Here is an 18,099-nt window from a genome sequence, read left to right as displayed (position 1 = left end):
TCTATAGTTAAGGCTGAAACTGTGTTTTTCAGAGAAAGTGGTGTTTCTTGAGAGCTGAATCACCATCTCTGCTATCTGTGGTAGTTGAGACCTAGCTACAACCTAGGTAATATTCAGAGAGAGAAGGTATGGGCAGATGGAAAGATGAACCAGGGTGATTTCTTAATAAAAAAATGACATTTCTTTTCCCTACATATACATTAATTCTCTTAGACTATGCTTTGCACTAAGCAGTGTTGCAAAGAAACAAATGATTCATCATAGGCATAAGGTTAACTTTTATACATGAAGCATGAACACCGTTGTCAGGCAGAGAAGAAAAGATGGTAATGGGGTTAAATGTCCTTTCAACCAAACCTTGGGTCCTGTGTGGGATGCTGGGAGGTCCCACTGACCCATGGGCCTTGCATCTGGGCCTTCAAGGCTTTTTGCAGGCACAAATGATTCCTCTGCTGCCTTGTGGTCTCTGTCTTGGTCTGAAGTGCCACCAGGAGAGGGTTCCCAGCCTCTCCCCTGAAGACTGGTCGCACATGCTGCCCAGCCTCACTGTGCCTGGGGAATGTGCTTGGATTTCTCATTGATGCTAAATTTGCACATGACGGCATCTGCAGGAAATGCTTTCCACCATCCCCAGTTGGCCGGGAGACCCTATCTCTCTTGGCCAGGTTAGGCACGCTGTGTCAGCGCTCCCTGGCACTAGGGAAACGTGACAGCCCTGAGCAGGGTACGGGCAGCGCTCGGGGAATGCCAGCCAGCCCAGCCCAGGAGGATGCATCTTGTCAGCGGCACGAGTCCCTCCCGCAGCCTTCCCAGGGGCTGCCAAACGAAGTTCAAGCTCACAGGGGCTAGGACACACTGCTCAGCAGCTTACTTCAGGTCTCCAAGATGGACTATAGCAGAGGACAACTCCTCTCTCCAGGCTAAGCTGAAGTGTCCGCTCAAAAGCAAAGCTCACTTGTGCAGGAGAGCCAGAGCATCCCAGGGCAGCCCTGAGAAGTACAGACAACATTCCTTGGGTCACAGCTTCAAACAGCCTTTCAGGCTCCAAAAGTGTGTTTAAGAAGGTCCTAGCATAATAAAACACTACAATCCATGCAAAATTCTCCTTCCTTGCAGGAGAGGTATGCACGAGAAAGGTTTTAGGTCAAGCAATGCATATGAAAGAACAGAGAGAAGGTTTTGGATGCGCAGGTCCCAGACTTCATCTGCTTTTTCCCTGACTTCTCTCAGAAGATCTAAGAAAAGATATTCCCTCTCATGATAAAATTTGCTTCCCTTCCACCCAACGACCACACCACCACGACAGCTATAGTAGGAACAAACCACACCTGACACTCAGCGCACCATTTCCACACTCCCAGAAGGTGCTCAGATATCCGGATGAGGAACATGGTTTGAAAAGCTTATGGCAGACGAGGCTGCCATTTGTTTGAAAGAGCTATACTCCTTCTGCTTTCTTTAATTGTATCTCATTCTTTTCTCCCACATCCCTTTGCATCACCTCAAGCAATTTGCTTACGCTCTACTTTTTTCCACTCTTAAATGTTTGCAGGCAGCTCCCTTACTCAGCATTTGCTCAAACTACAAGTAGTTAAAGTTTCCAAATGTTCTCCATAAACACATCCTTCCTCAGGCCCCTTATCCTTTATATCACTCAACACTGGTTTCTTGGAGTCAGTCTGACACTGATGTATGAAGGATTTGATTTTGCTTTCCTTTTACATCTGGCTAGTCCAAGAATAATCCCACTGGAGCCATTGGAATCGTTGTAAGTGAGAAAAAAACCTGATCAAGCCAACAGACTCATCTGTGCAGCAACTATTCAGTCCAGGTAGCCTGAGCTGAAGACTCTGATTATGCATCCCTGAATCTAAATATCTCACCTGGGGAGGTGACCACAGTTTCAAAGGCCTAAATCTCCTCTCACTGCCCCCTCATATCGTCCTCCTGTGCAAGGAAATTGTTCGGTACACATCGATGATGGCTTTAGCAAACAGATGTAGCAAACATGAAAGGAGAGATGCAAAAATAACAAAACAAAACAAAAAAAAAGCCCAAGATCAACAGAGGGAGTGAAAAACAGAAATGTCAAGTATTAATTGCTGCACAGACGTGAGGAATGTTAAGGGAAACTGTTTGGGGATTTATGTTCAAAAAAATAAGACAGCTTCCCAAACTATTTCCTTTCAAATCTCTCAGCGTTTTCCATAAATTCCATGTGCCTGTGTGGTACTCTCTGATAACATACAAATCTGCATGCATAAACTGTTTTGAAATGTTTGTACAGTTTCATCCAAAAATATGACTATATGTTTGTGTTTTAATTGTCAGCAATAAGATATTAGGCAATAGCCGCATGCAGCATGTCAGGGGCACCAGCTAAGTTTAGGTGGCACCAGCACAACCTCCCCCTTTCCGTCTGGGTCTCCATAACAAAGAGAAACCAGATTATCTGAAGGAAGAACCTGTGATCAAACAAGGTGCAAGCAAGAGCACAGCCCCTGCTCTCAGTGACTGGGGTGCCAGTCCAGACAAAACCACTGAAACCAAAAAAGCCATTTCAGATTCATAAGGGTATAACCAGGAGCAGAGATTTGCTGATTTCCAGGTCAGACGTTAGAGTTTTTGCAACACTTTGCAAAAAAATAAGGCCTTTTGAGGGGATGGGGGGGAATGACACTTTGCTTCAATCAGTGTTGTTTGAAATGTCTTTCATTTATTAACATTCTTGCTGAAGCCGAACATTAGTTCCCCTTTATCAGGAATATAATGCAGCTGCATTTTCTGGATGGGAACATCACCAAAAATATGTTAACTATATAGTCGACAGCTATGCCTTGTTTACTCTTATGCGTAAAGCCATACGGAAACAATCCTCATAGGAAATCTCTTTCCTTTTTCTCTATCTGTATGCAAATAAAAACAATAGGAGAGGCGGGAATGGGATGCTTGCCAAGAAATGGGGTCAGAGGACTTTTCTGCCCTCTCCCCAGTGAGCAGCAGGATCGAGTCAGCAACCAGTGGGGTGAGGATTTGTCCCCCGAGTGTGGCAGAGGGAGGCCAGCACCACGCTGTGTCTTTGCAGAGGAGTGCTGGGTGCTGGGGAGCCTCTTGCTCCATCCCATCTGTATTGGCAGAAGCTTCGGGTTTGCTGAGAAACTCCCCCTTATTCCCCCGAGTGCAGATCCAGCCATGTCGGGCTGCTCCGGTACAGCAATAGGGTTTGCAGGGAAGATGCATCCATCCTCTCACTGCTTTCCCTCTAGGACATTCCTCTTGCAGATGCATTTTTCGTGCAGCAAACATCGCAGGCAGGGTGATGGCTTGTGGATGGCTCTCAGCCCATGCAACCGCAACACTATGAGGGCTCAGCCTTGGCATTACTCATGCCGGGAGATGAGCTGCCCGAGGAAATTGGCTGGCTCCAGAGATGGGTTCCCATGGGCACAGGGTGTGGGGGCTGCAACGAGGGAGGCATCTCTGAAGAGGCTTTACCTCAGCTCAGAGGGGACCTCTTGGACCTTTAGCTGCTCAAATGTTCATCAAACTGTCCTTGTCCTGGTACCTGTGGCTTCATCCAACAGTGCTGGCAGGGCGGCTGCAGGCTCAGGGCAAGGCTAGGGGAGAGAGGACACTCACACCAGGAGGACAAATCGTGATGGACCTGAGGAGCGCTGCCCGCTTGCCCACAGCCCAAAGACAATGGTTACAAAATCCACCAGGATGTGACACACCAGAGACTACATGGCAGAGCCTCCGTCCCACCCTCCCCAGGCACAGGCAGGGTTAAATATTAACCACACCAGGACCGCTTGGGCTAAGGCGCTTGGAGACACCCCCTTCGGTTGGGCAGCCACCCCCACAGCCATGGCCATGTGATGTGGAGGGAAGAGCAGAGAGCACGCTAAGGAGCCCTGGAAATATGCAAGGAACTGCCAGTGTTTGCTGCCACACACTTTTATCTTTAGACAAAGATAAATCTGTTGCTTACTTAACCCAGCCTTTATGAAACTCACAGCTCTGGGTTTCCAAAATAACAGGAGCAGAGTAGGGCTGGCTGGTGTCCTCATGAGCAGCAGACATATACAGGGCAGCCAGAAGGTGACAACATATCTCGCTAGAAAAATGGCTGGAGAGTAAATCATATATCAACCTTCATGGGCCAGAGAACTTATCTTCTCCTGTTTCTGTAAAGTGCAGGTGTCTGTTTACTTAAGAGAGCGATTAAGATATCATATTAATAATGAAGAACAAAAAAATCTGCTACTCAGAAAGAATAATGAGGAACATAAAAATCTTGCAATGCAAGGCAGATGTAACACAATAGTGAAAGAGCAGAAATGTGCCATAAATACATAAGAGGGTGCCCTCAGCTGTCGCATCATTTGTAACCCAAGGCCAGAGGGGAGAAAGATGCCGGTGATGCAAGGAGCAGCCCCCACCGCAGCACTGGCTCCGAGCCCCAGGGTCTGCTCACGGAGGTGCTTTTAGTCATGATACACACAACTGTGAGTTAAATGTTTGTCATCCCAGGGGTTTGGCGCGGAGCTTTGGTGTGAATTTGGGACCTGCCTCCTCTCAGAGGTTCCACATCTGTCTGACCGGGCACTACCCATTTACCAGGACTTTTGTCAAACCTCAGGCTTCCTGCAAAAACGAGGTAGTCACCACCCTCATTTTCAGGTCATTTGCTTAGTTTTTGCAGGATAGGTGCTGCAAAACCATTGCAAGTACTGACTGGGAATAACAACTCCCTTTTTAGCTACAAAACTCACCAGTCCCAGTAAATGCTATTTTTTTTTTAATACTAGAGTTATTATCTGACAAGAATATCACCCCTTTCTCTGCCACCCGTGACCCAGGCTGAACCTGTTTGGCCTGTGTTATTGTGCTAGTGTAATTCAGTGGAAAAGAGATTGGATTAAACAGGCAGCTCTGGAGGAGTAAATAAAAGGAACATGCTTTAAAGAGTAAATAGACAAGTCTGGGTATAATGGAATAACTCCTGGCGGTGCTAAATCAAAGAGAAAATAATGCCCTTGCTAAAATCTGAACACGGATGTTTGTCTCTGCAAGAAAGAGCCCAACAAAACCCAGAGGGGAGCAGAGGATTCTCTGGGGGTGTCCACAAATCCACACTAGAAACAGTACCAAAAAAAAAAGAAAAAAGGAAAGTATAAAAGAAAAAGGAAAAATGAGGCAAGATCTCTGTAACAGCCAGGTTTGTGCTGGGGAAGAAGCCCAGTTTGTGAATGATCTGCACACATTTCCTAAGAGGAGTGCAGAGAAAGCCGGGTTAGCTCCAGGTTATTCCTCACTGATTCCAGACCAAATCTGTTTAGCAACAGAAATATTATTTTTTTCCTCGCTGCCAGCCCTGTAGTTCAACCTGGACTGGTGGGTCAAATCCTCGGCTTCACCTCCCTTTTTCCTTTTATGATGCTCCAGCGAAGTCAAGAGCATGTTTGAAGGCAGTAATAGGATTTTCCTAGCACAGGGGATCCTACGAGAGTAGCCAGCAGCTCCTCTCCAGGCCAGTAGCATGATGTCCCGGCGCAGGAGAAGGTTGGGAGGATTTGAAACTTGCTGGCAGCCTTAGCATGCAGATTCCCACTTTGGGAATGGTTAGCTGATGGCATAAATCAGCCCAGATGTATAGTAAATGGATCTGTCTTGCTCCACAGGCTGTTTTACCTCCAGCAAAAAGTTGAGAAGATGACAGGAAGATCACTGCATTCTCCCCCTGCTCACCAGCGCTCTGCATCCCCCAGAACCCTGCAAGAGACGCAAGGCACTCACCTCTCCAGGACCACAGCAAGAAAAAAAAGTTTTTGCAAGCCCAGGATCTGATTCTCCTTGTGTTCATACCTGTATAATCCAAGGTTGATACTGGTCTGCCTCCATCCCTTTGCTGCGTTGGACTGCAGAGAGTAGGGAAAAAGACTTTAACATCACCTCTCACCTGAATATATAAGCAGTAAACATCCAAGTGGGGTAAAGCATATGTAGAGTCACTTTTCAGAGTGAACATCCTCATTTTCATGCGGTGGCATCAGAAAAAGTACATTGTGAACGACTTGGGGACATTTGTTTCCCATCAGCTGCAAAGGAAATTCTCTGCACTTGCAAGGTGTGAGAGTCCTTCCCGTGGGAAAATGGGACAGTTAATCTGGGAGCCAAAAATAAAGTTCTCTTTCTTTTCCTCATTTCTACAGCAACTCCAGTGTCAGAGCTTTAATGAAGAGTTTTGATAATATATAGCATGGCTCAGCTTTATGGATGTATTACCTCTTCTGTGCTAACAAGGGAATAGGGATCATCATTTCAGTTGAAAACAGACATACAAGTGCAGAAAGACTATATATATGCAATTTTATACAGTCATTTTCCTAACCAGGCCCCAAATGTCATCTTCATAAATCACTTGCTAATATGGAAAGGATAAGAACTTTTGAACATTTTAGGGTCCTGATGTGACCATTAATTGAGATACCCAGATTACAGACACAGCCACCTCTACCTGAGCACAGCACTTGTAGCGAACAAATGGGGAGAAGGAATTATACATATTGTAAAGTTATAGAGTGCAAAAGAATTCTTCAAGGAATACCACATCCTGAGCCTTAGACAAGGAAATCCAGGCCAGGCATTGTGGAAAAAATTAATACATTTCAAGGCCAGGCAGAATTATGAGGATGATCAATCTGAATAATCCAAGGTGCACAAACTCAGCTGTATTTTCCAACAAAGTGGAGTAAGTGTGAGTCTGTCATGTAATCCAGCACCGAGGTGCAGGATTTGTGTAACAGACACCAAAGTCATCTGCATGAAAGGCTGACCAGGGCTTCACTTCAAAAGAGATTCAAAAGCAAGAAGAGAATTAAAACTTCAGGTCAGCATTTCCAAATTACTGACCATGACTCCAGGTGGGGAGAGCCACGCTGGTTAGTGTGCTCTGGCACAGCACGCAGCTCTACAAATCCCAGTGCACAGGGCAGACAGGCATTAGAGGAAGGCAATGGTCCATAAAAGCATTGTGCTTTCACCAGCTAAGGGTTTCTGCCCACCATTATAGCCCCCTCAGATGCAACCAGTCCTAGAGTCACTCTTTGCTTACATCTGGGCAAAATTTACTCACAAAGTGTGTTTTCCCAGCAAAGTTGCAGGGCACACTCATGTTGACAACATCCCCAAGCAACTTAGCAAGCTACGCCTCATGAGAAGCCTTCTGGAAGGTGCTTCAAGTTGAGCTGGTAGAAATTTGGGCACAGGACATAGGACTGCATGGCTTGAAACCTAGGAGGCCAGGAAGGAGCAGCATTCTTCAGCACAAATGCAAAGCTTTGGCCATGAAAAATGGCTTGACAAGAGAATGTTGAACAGGAGGGCATTTGAGCTGGTGTCTGTAAGAAGAAAATCAGAAGACCCTTCTTTTTTAGTAGAGAAACATTATTCCTAACATCTATATTCTTGCATAATTACTTTTGTTAAACATAGGTCCATGCTCTTCTGAAGATACAACCCAAGAAGGCTTATATGGCATCTTATATGGCATCACTAATAACATCTTAGTTATTAGTAGCTACTTTTTGCTCAGCTCTCAGAGGTGTCCTGGGGCTAAATAATTAAAACATGTTTATTGGATCTGAATAAAGCCTCATGGGTCACTCAACCATGACGCAAAACTCAATGGGAGTGGAGGTTAGCCTAGTGCCATTTCTGACAAATGTCTTTGAAGGCAGAGTTGCAGTTTATTATATTAATGAACTCCGCCAGACTGATCCTCCAAGAGCCTGTAAATGCATATTTCATTCTTAGGCTAAGACTTTTGCCATCTGCTAAGGGCTTTTGAGCTTTTCTCTTGATCTTCCCCACCCTGGGATGAAAATGTTCACATTGGTCTTGCTTCTTTTCATCTGTCTGATGTTGTCACTCGAAGAAACTGATACCTTCCTATATTCAACTCTTGGCAGGCTGGTTTGCTGCTTCTGTCTTTGTGTTTCCTTAAGGAAGAAGAATAAGAATGTAAGTCACATTTAGCACAGGTACAATCCCGCAAGAAAGGGAGTGCTGGTTCTTGAAGGAGGTGCTGTGTTGTTCCCATCGCTTTGAGGCCTCCTTGGGGCCACTCTTCACATTGATACTGTGGATTGAATTGGAAGCAAAAGCCCCATTGTGCTGTGCAGGAAGGCACATCATGTCTGTGCTGGAGAACATTTTGCAGGTGTGATTCTGTAGGAATCCATCCAGATTCTCAAACTGGTTTTCTAACATCAGAACAATGAACCATGTACTTGGATAAGTTGGAAAACATGGTATTGTAGCCCTGACAAAATTAGACGCCAAATTGCTTCAGAGTTAAACACAAACTTGAATGCTGGCATGGCTCAAATGTTTCTAGGAATAAACCACATAGTCAGTGTAGCTCTGTTTTCTCAATCAAGATGTTCTTAAAACAACCTCAGGTGTGGAAAAGGCAGCCAAATCAACAACTCCTTATTCTTGGAGAAATGGTAAAGACACAAGGAAACTGAAACACTTGGAACTGCAAGCTGAAATACCACACGTGTAATATGGTAATGTCTCCAACCTTACATGCGTGTTTTCTGTATAGACCTAGGGTCACCTTTGGATGCATCAGGACACCAGTATAGCCAATACCCCAGTCATCAGTTCTTAGGCTTGTGTAAGAAGCCGTTGGGTTGCCATTGAGATATACACTAGTCTGTTCACTCGTGCATCTCTAAGCATTTTACCCGCATTCATTAATTAAATCTCAGTGAAGCCTCTTGCTCCGCTGATCTGTGAGTACCTCCAGTTGATGGAGAAGAAAGATGCACTGGCAAGTTCAGTCACTTGGCTGAGCTACCCCAGCCAGCTGCAGCTCTGGAACCCAGACTCCCAGTCCTTCCTGATAAACCTTAGTGCTTCCTTGTGGACGCTTCCCATTTCAAAAAAAGAGCAATGTAAGGTGTGTGAACAAGTCTGCCTGCAACACAGATACTGCAGGAGAGATCTCATGGTCCCAGAGCAATGTAGCTGAAGTGCTTTGATTGGAGGAGTGTTTGCCACCAAGGATATACTCAAACTTTGTCAAAGAGCACGGATAAGCCAGATGCCAGCCCTTTTCTTCTTGTTGCCAGTTCAAACGTTAATCACATGGAGGCTCCTGATTTATAGCAAGTTCATGCCACCACTCTTGTGAGCTGGAAGTGAGAACGGCTGTGTGAAGCCCCAGATGCCACCATAGAGTGCAGGACACACGGTGTGAAAGTGTCTCTTAACGATACAGTCCCCATAGCCATACGGGAAGCGGCTGACACCACCACCCCCTAACAAGGGGAGTTTGCACAAAGAGTAAACATGAGCACGTGGGCTAAGGCTGACAAAATACTAGTCAGAGATGAGCTGCAGCCCCAGAATTTTTCTCCAAGTCCAAATTTTTCCAAAGCTCAGGAGCATTTGTTCGGCTGTTGTTCAGCCTGTTGGAGACAGAGGATCTCATAAAAACATATCGTCTGCTGCTTTAGTTTGTAGTGCCTAATCCAAACACCTACAATGAGCACATGGCACTCAACATCTTCCTTTTCTCCCCCATTGTCGTCACACGTTCTCACCGACTTACTTGAGTTAGTATCGTGTTTAGGGAAACTTTGCAGACACTTGTCAGCTTTGCCAGGAAACAGTATCTTCATCCCAGTTTGTCCTGAAGATAGTCTAGGAGTCTATGTGTTTGTCTGTGCTATAGGAACTACCCTTTGCTAATCATCCCCCTTCTTGACCCCAGCGTTAAGACAAAAGAGAAAGGGAGAAATAAATGCCACCAAGTCTCAGTTGTGGGTGAGTAACAGCTGGGTGTTTTATCCCTCTGCTACTAAAGCCTCCTGGTGGTGCAGAGACATCCATCTGAGCTCAATCAGAGGACACCACCTTGCTCCTTACATCTGATGCCATGCAAATTGAATTATATGATTTTCCAGGGCCAGGTCAAAAGTCATTGGCAAGATCCCACTGTATCCCATATAAAAATAAGTCCTCTGAGGCCCAGAAGTGCTAGGGAGCATAAGGAAGGACAGGTGAGAAGCTCTACATAGAGTCTTCCACATCTGCTAAGACAGGTGTTGATCATCACTGGAAGGGCCACGCAGTTCAGTGCAGGCTCTGTGCAGGCGCTTCTCCGTTGTGCTCCCAGGGCATCCCATAGCTACCTCAATTTTTGGCAATATGTGATTATCACACACACACACACAGACAAAGGAAAAATGCCAACATTTACTTTCATTTCTTCTTCTCTTATCCATGTCTCCCTCTTAGCTGGTAAGTCCTGCACAGCCTCTGTTTTGCCATGTATAGCAGTAGTGTGTGAATAATAAATACCAATGACATGCTTTCAGCCAGCAAATAAACCCCATATGTGTCCTCAAGTCTCTCTTTTCTCCTGAAGAATTCACGCAAACATTGGTTCCAGAGACTGTTATAATCCTGTTTGCTTGTCAATGCTTGGAGTGAGCATGTAATTACAGTTCCACTGTAAGATACTTAACATGTAATTCAATGGCAAAGAGCTGCCACGTTATTATAGTCTTCTAACTTTGGATTTACGCCCTGAAACCTAAATTAGTCCCAACAATTTCTGTGCAGAGGAGGATAATTTAATGCAAACATTATCAAGCACACCAAAGAGCAAATTTCACCAAGACAAGAGACAACAGAAGCAAATAATTTTATTTTTTTTTAAGCTTTCTTTGACTCCACAGTTTTCTTGGACTTGGATCTTCCTAGGTAGATAGGCAAAGGATTTCTGTTTGAGTTGGGTGCAAAAGTTAAATGAAAAATATCAGTGGCAACCAAAGAAACCTTAGAAATCAATTTTGTCTTTGGAGACAGACATAAAACTTCTGGGACACATCTCTTACAGTGATACTTAGTGGTGCCACTTGGATGTCAATACTAAGCTAAAAGATGAAGAAAGTTATAGGAGTCTCTGGCCTTTGCTCACTTATTCACCCCAGTGCAGCTATGTCTCTAGGATCTGTTGTTAAGCTACTGCCTGTCATACCATCATCATCAACAACATTAATTGGGCCCTGCCTTTAAAATAATCCATCCTCAGCACCGCAACACTTAGCACTCCTACGGGCCTGTTCATACAAGACTCTCAGAGGGCTTTACATGTTCTGACTGCTTAAGCAATACAATGTGCCCAAGAATTTGGTCAGAGGCACAAAGAGGGTAGCTCTCTTTGCCACAGTAAAGCTACACACTTGCCCATGGTCACAGCCAAGTCTGCTCGAGGAACAGAGAGGGAGGACTCCAGCTCTTGGCTGCCTTCACTTTCTCCATGCCCAGACCAATATTTTGATATGAGCCTCAGTTTCCCTTTTGTAAAAGGAGCTTTGGACTTTCAATCTTCCCAAGGTCAGAGTGACACCAGCCATGGGACCCCTCTGTAGCAACAGAGTTACTTGCGGCAGTGGAGACACCTGGATCTCCTTCACCGCCTTTCAGCAAGGTTGCCCTTCTGGAGCCGTTCCCTGACTCCTGAAGCTCCTTGCCAGCCCTTTCGGTATGAACATAATGCAGGCAGTTTTGTTACGAGGCGTAGAGGCAACAACTAGGCTAAGAGTCCACAGGAGTCATGTGAAAGCGGGCAGAGAGTCCCCAAAGCTCAGAGGAAGGAGAGCAGAGGAATGCAAGCGCGGGGAGCACCTGGGACCCCGGGCTGCCAGCAAGGCCAGGTGTGCACCGCACAGGCGGGGGGACCGTGACTGTGAGCCGGCGATGACAGCTCAGGGTCCCTAATACATTAGTTCCTGGGGTCTCACGTGCATCTGCTGGAGGGTTTGAGATTTGCCGTGGTCCGAGGGGATAATTAAGCAGGTGGGCTGCTGGCTGTCCAGCACGCCTGCCAAATTCAGGCCTGCTGGAAGTGGGTGTAACCCTATGGAAATCATGCAGGCATGTGGATGTATGTGCAATATCCTCACCCATGCATGCATACAAACACATGGGGGAGAGGGAAGAGGTGAGTGCCGCACTGGCTTAGACACATTTGCAGAAGCAGAAGACAACCCCAGGAAGAGAGAAGTGTGATCTGTAATGCAAAATTGATCACCTGAGAGCCACCACATACCCCTTGGAAAATATCTGGCAGTTTAGCTCTCCTTTTGGCAGCTCTCCACTTTTTTTTTAGGGAGAGCTCTCTGATGGGCCGCCAGAATAGCCAGGTTCATACAGCGGTTACATTGTGCCATCTTCTGGTTAAAGGATGTGGGAGAGGGAGAGGACTCCAGAGTCCTGCTTAACTCCATCACAGAAGAAAAGCTTTTCTTGTATGCTTTCAACAGTTGAGATCTGGAGGTGCTCAGGCAGGTTGGCTGTTGTGGTGTAACAGCGTTACCTGCAGAAATGAACCGCAAGCACAAGGCACAGTTTGCAAGGATCACAGGCCCATAGGAGCTGCCAAACAGAGCCCTGGTCTGCCAAGCCTGTTGTTCTTGCTGCCCGGAGAAATGGTGCTTCAGCATACCTCTTCAACATGACATTGAGATACCCCTATATCCATTTGGCCAGCTGTGTGGCTATGAACCACCTGTAGGTGATGAACAAAGCCACAGGAAAGTGAAAAAGAAAGTAGACTCAGCAGGGTCCTCAGAGACAAAACATGTTCATGTCTCTACTAAGGAGGATCATAAATATCTATAAATGCATGAGGACACATGTTCAGAACAGCTGCCAATTACTCATCTGGATCATGAATATGAGGAACTGGATGTTCCCAACCCACCCTTTGCTGCAGAAAAATGAAGATACACAACTGCAAAGGGATATGTGATCTTGGAAAGAGCTCTTCGTGGAGAAATAACTGGTCTGAATGTGCAAGCCTACACTTGATGCAAAAAAATATTAACTGACAGATCCTCTTGTTTTTCAGCAGCACAGTTTATAGTCCAAGTTTTAAAACATGGCCTCTGAAAGTAGAGCGATTTCCAGCACTGCCACATCACGCCCAACTCTGAGCTCACTTGCGCCAAGGTAGCTCCCTTGATTTCAACAGCAACATTTCTCCACCTACCAGGATCATTTCGCAGAAGTAGGTGTGCAGGATGATGGGTTCAAAAGGAGCTAATTAGGCACAGATTAGACAGACAAATTAGAAACAACGACTTCACTAAGTACTGGTTAAGCAAACACAGCTTCAGGGAAGATCCGTGCTAGGGATTGTCATCAGCAGTAGTACTGTGAGCTGGATGAATGAGGTGCACGGCGGTCCCCACCAAAACGTTGGCATGTAATGATGTTGCTACAGGAAACAGTATGAAAGGATGAAATCATCTCCTGTTCCAACGAAGGGGAAATAGCTACTGCATTTCAGACGCCGCAGAATATGGGACCTGACAGACCGGTGGTTGCAAGTGTTTACCATCCTAGTAATATTTAATTATAAGGCTGTAATGAGCACTGCAAATGTCTTTAGTCTCAAAATGTCTTTTTATAGTGCTCTGCAATTTCAAGTAAATCAGGATCGTTACGAAAGCAGCCTGATGATCTTACACACAGGTATCAGCCGGCACTGAAGGTACTGGTTTGTTCTTAGCTTAAACTAAAGCAGGAGAAGCAGAGACAGAGAGTTCTACAAGATTTAGATGACTTCAGCCTATTCAGACCACTTTATAAGCTGCCTATACTTCCTAACGTGCCGGGTAACTCCTTGCACACATCTGTCATCAGGCAGAGATACAGGAATATGTCCAGATTTTGAAGTAATTCAGTAGGCCTGTACCCTCCATGACCTGGCAGACGAGCAATCAGGAGCTTGGGTTGTGCCATGCTACAGTCCGGCGGTGCGTGATGTCTCTGTGCGTTACGTGGACAGTGGGACTACACTTACTGAAAGTGAGCTCTTCGCTTAGGCTTACATCAGGATCACCTACAGTAGAAGAAGGATTCTGGACCTGAAGTTGGAGGCTCAGTGGGTTGAACTGAGAACTGAAGCGTATAACCATCTCATGGCAAGGCATAGCTTTGCTAGCATCTGACCACTGCTGTTATCTAGTCATCTTCCAAGAATGAGTAAGTCCCTCCCTACAGTTGCATCATTGCTTGAACACGTTAGTAATAAAATATGAAGTGTTCATCCTGCCTATAAGCATACTAAACATCAGTCCTCCTTATGCATCAGCTTCTAAACCTTGCAGCATTTTTCTTTTGGTAATTTCTATGCCTACATTTCTTAGATTGTAGGGGCCAAGACTGATTGAAATATTCAGTATGGGATCTTTCAGGGCTGCGAGGTTGTGGGCTTCTGAGAGCAGCAATCTGGACTTATTTTCATTTCATTATTTACTGCAACTTTCAAATTTGCTTTGAACTAATTTTTCCGTCAGATCTGCTCCTGAGTTGCTGTTCATTCATCGCTGCCACAGTTTTCCTCCTCTCCACTCCAGTTTGGCTCTGTCCCCCTCCACTTTTGGCATCACAAGCTGACAGTTAAAGTTTTCTGCCAGGTCATCAGCACTGACAAACGCACCCGCCCTCGGTGTATTTTGCAGGATCTCATAACCCATGGCTTCCCTCTCCCTCCCTGGAGGACAATCCCGCTTCACCCCCTGTCTTGGACAAGCCACCCTCCATCAGGAGTTTTTGACCCGTCCCTCCCTTTGCACTTTTGCTGCTTCTCACCTGCAATACTCCAGCATTTCACCGCAGGGGGGTCCCTGCCACCAGACCCCCATTCCCCATCCCTGGCTATTCTGCCTGCTCTTGGCATTCCTGTGTCCGGCCCTGGCTGCAGGCATCTCAGATGGTGCCCACAGGCCACAAATCTCCCTGTTACCCTCTGGGACCAAGAGAAGGAGCAAGTCCCCAGATGACCGGGAACTGCCCTGGTCTTGAAGGCGTGAAATAAGAGTCACCTCCACTACTGACCTCCTTGGCACCCTGCTGCGCCCCGGGGAGCTCACCAATAGCAACATCGCTCCGCTCCTGGGTAAATATAGTCTGAGCAAGTGTATTTTTAACCACTTAATATTTTTATCCAGTTTCTAGCACAACACAATATCAAATACCCTGCTGAATCCCAAATACGTTATGGCTGCGCTAGATTCGCTGCATCTACTAAATCAGGAAGGCAATTAGACATTTGTTCGGGACGATCTATTTTTAATATGCCCATGTTGTTTGCAGGCTATTGGATGCTTTTCTGCCAAATGTTGTTACACAAACTCTTTCAACACACTGTGAAGTCTGAACACTTCCCCAAAACAGAGAACAAGTTAATAGTACAAAAGACACCAAGACCTGGTTTCGTGGTCTTCTTACAGACAGGTAACATATTCTCTTGCTGCCAGTCTTCAGATGACTCTGACCTGGAGATTTATTGACTTAATTTTAACTGGCAGGGCTTTTTCTCACTAGATGCCTGATCCAGCAGCTCTCGTGTTGTCCAGTTCCCATTGATGGCAGAGAGAATCGGGGCTGATCGAGGGTTAGAGGACACAGCCCTGGCTTCTTTCAGCTCCCCTGGGTGCATTTCATCTGTTGATTTATGTGAGAGAAAGTCACTTTGCCTTGGTGGAGAAACAAAAACACCCAATTAAAAAAAAAAAAAAAAAAAGGCAACTGAAGACACAACAGTCATGTCATTATTGAAATGTGCTCCTCACTTCAGAAACAACAGTCTGTGCTCAAACAAAGTGATAAGAGGGGACAGAGATTAAGCCAAAATAAACCTCCTTATCTTAAAAAAAATTCAGTTTCCTAAAGCCAACCTGGATCTGATCTGTGTGAACAACAAGAGAAAGTGCAAGAAAGCTGAGATATTTCTTAAAATAATATTACTGTAGGACCCAACAAAAAAAGTACACTGTGCTCATGGGACAAAAGTTATTTACAATTAGCACTGACACTATGCCCATGAGAGGTCAGATGGAGAGCAGAGCACTGACCTTTCTGCATCTTGCACGTTTAATTTACAAACATAAGCAACAATCCTGTGGGGAGACACCTTGGCTGGACATCAAACTCCAAGCGGTTCTCATTGTCTGTGAACTTCCCTTTAAAAGCAACAGGACTCCTCCCAGCACGTAAGGTTAGAGGCCTTTGGTTAAAAACTGTGTATTGGACTGATTTCATGAATTCCAGTGAGGCAAGAGGGATGATTCCCAGTGTGTGGCACTGAGAAAGGAGCTTCGTTTCGAGCCCTGGCCCTGCAACAGACTTCTTGGCTACCTTTCCCCACCAAATTTACCTTCCTCTTTTAATCCCATTCCATGAGGTTGGGTTGAAATAAAAAGTAAATATCGAGTATATTCTTTGTGAAGGTTATAAATCCCTCTTGAACACCCTCAGGTGCTGTAAACAGGTATAACACAGAAAACAGCAGTTTAGGCTCAATAACGTCACTCACTGTATGGCAGGGGAGATGGCCCACACCGTGCCTTGAACTCATTCCCCTCTAGTCCCCCGATCCAACCCAGTAGAGGTCGACCAGAGGGCTAAACCGTGTCTTCCCTGCACAGTGCAAACTCCTCCAGTGTTGGACACAAATGCGTCTGCTCCAACCCCTCTACCCGGCTACAGCACACAGATCAGCCCTGGGTTGGGGCATCCCCTCCTCTCTCCTGCCTTGCTGGGAATTGTCACTTAAGATTTGCTTTACTTACCTGTTGTGCAGATTACTTTCCTTTATGCACAAAATATAAATGTCCAGGGGGACACACATTATTATTATTATCCACACAGCACCAGCAGTGGACAAATTGACATCTCCGTATGGTAAACATAGGGCTATGGACGTGCCCAAAGGGCTGACAGTCCAATGCAAGCCCACAGGAACCAAGTCCATCACTGAGCTCAGACCAAGAAAAGCCTGTGACTTTTCCAAGTATTTTGCAGAGGGAGGAGGTCTTCAGGGACACTGTATCCCAGCACGGCAGAGCAGAAATAACACTTCAGGTGTGCCCACTCTGCCCGAGCACCTTCTGGAGCCAGATCTAACAGCGTTATTCCCCACTAAAGCCCATGTCTGACCTGTATGGGTGCTGGAAGAAATCCAGCGCCAACATCAAATCGTCCATGAAGGGAAGGCACTAAAGAAGCAAAGCATCCACTGGGAAAGGATGTTTCTCCTTTTCTGACTTGCAGAGAGTCTCTCAACACTGTTTCAATCATATGACACACTCAGCAGTAATGCGGCCTGAATTGTTGCTCCTCAGGGGTCTGTCTGCCAAGAAAACTGAGGAATGACTCATGTCATGGCATTGGGAGCGAGGGGAGGGCAGGACTGGGAGGTGACTAATGATTCAAAAGCACAGTGCTTTACTTCCAAGGGAGGACGAGCCAGTCCTATGCATGATGCAGGAAAAGGGCCTTGCAGCATATTGGGACAATGGAGCAGAGCAACGGGTATGTGATCGGTGGAGGAATGCATCCCTGTCCTAAGGCAGAGACAGCATTGCCATGAAGATGCAAATGATACACATCTGATCCACCACAGACGGGGACACTCAGCAGGTATGGATGATTCGAAGCTGAATCAGATCAGTGAAAAATAGATGAGGGCGGTTTGGTGGCAACCTGAAATGAGGTTTGGAGGTTTCTGCTGAATTTCTTCCTAAATCACAGGAAAGGCTCAGTGGGGACACTCAAGAAAAAGGCCATGATGTCCCTTCCTCAGTCAGAGAAGAAAAATTGTTATACCTGTGTTGTATTCTCTCCCCATGGAGATGCACTGTGGTCCATGCAATATCTGCATTGGAGAGACACAAATCTGCTCTAATGTTTTTTGGGGGGAGATGCACTCAATGGACCCTTGATAGCAGGCTGCACAAGGGGGATAATACATCTCTTTTGCTTCCCCAAATATTTGCTTTCCAACCACGACTTTAGGCATAACAAACCACACATTTATAGAGCCCAAGTGGCCTGTCTTTTGCACTTCTTGCTGCTTAACAAATCACATGGAAAAAAGGTGTACCTCCTTTCCCATACCCTGTCCAAAGGAGAGAGAGAAATAGGGGGAGATGGAAAACTGTTATATAAGCAGCGGCACCTTGTTACATCTCTGCTCCTCTGCTTTCTTGCATATCTTTGTCCATA

Source organism: Larus michahellis, chromosome 5 (genome assembly GCF_964199755.1).
Source record: "Larus michahellis chromosome 5, bLarMic1.1, whole genome shotgun sequence".
Taxonomy (NCBI): Eukaryota; Metazoa; Chordata; class Aves; order Charadriiformes; family Laridae; genus Larus; species Larus michahellis.
Note: the sequence above shows the minus strand (reverse complement) of the source record.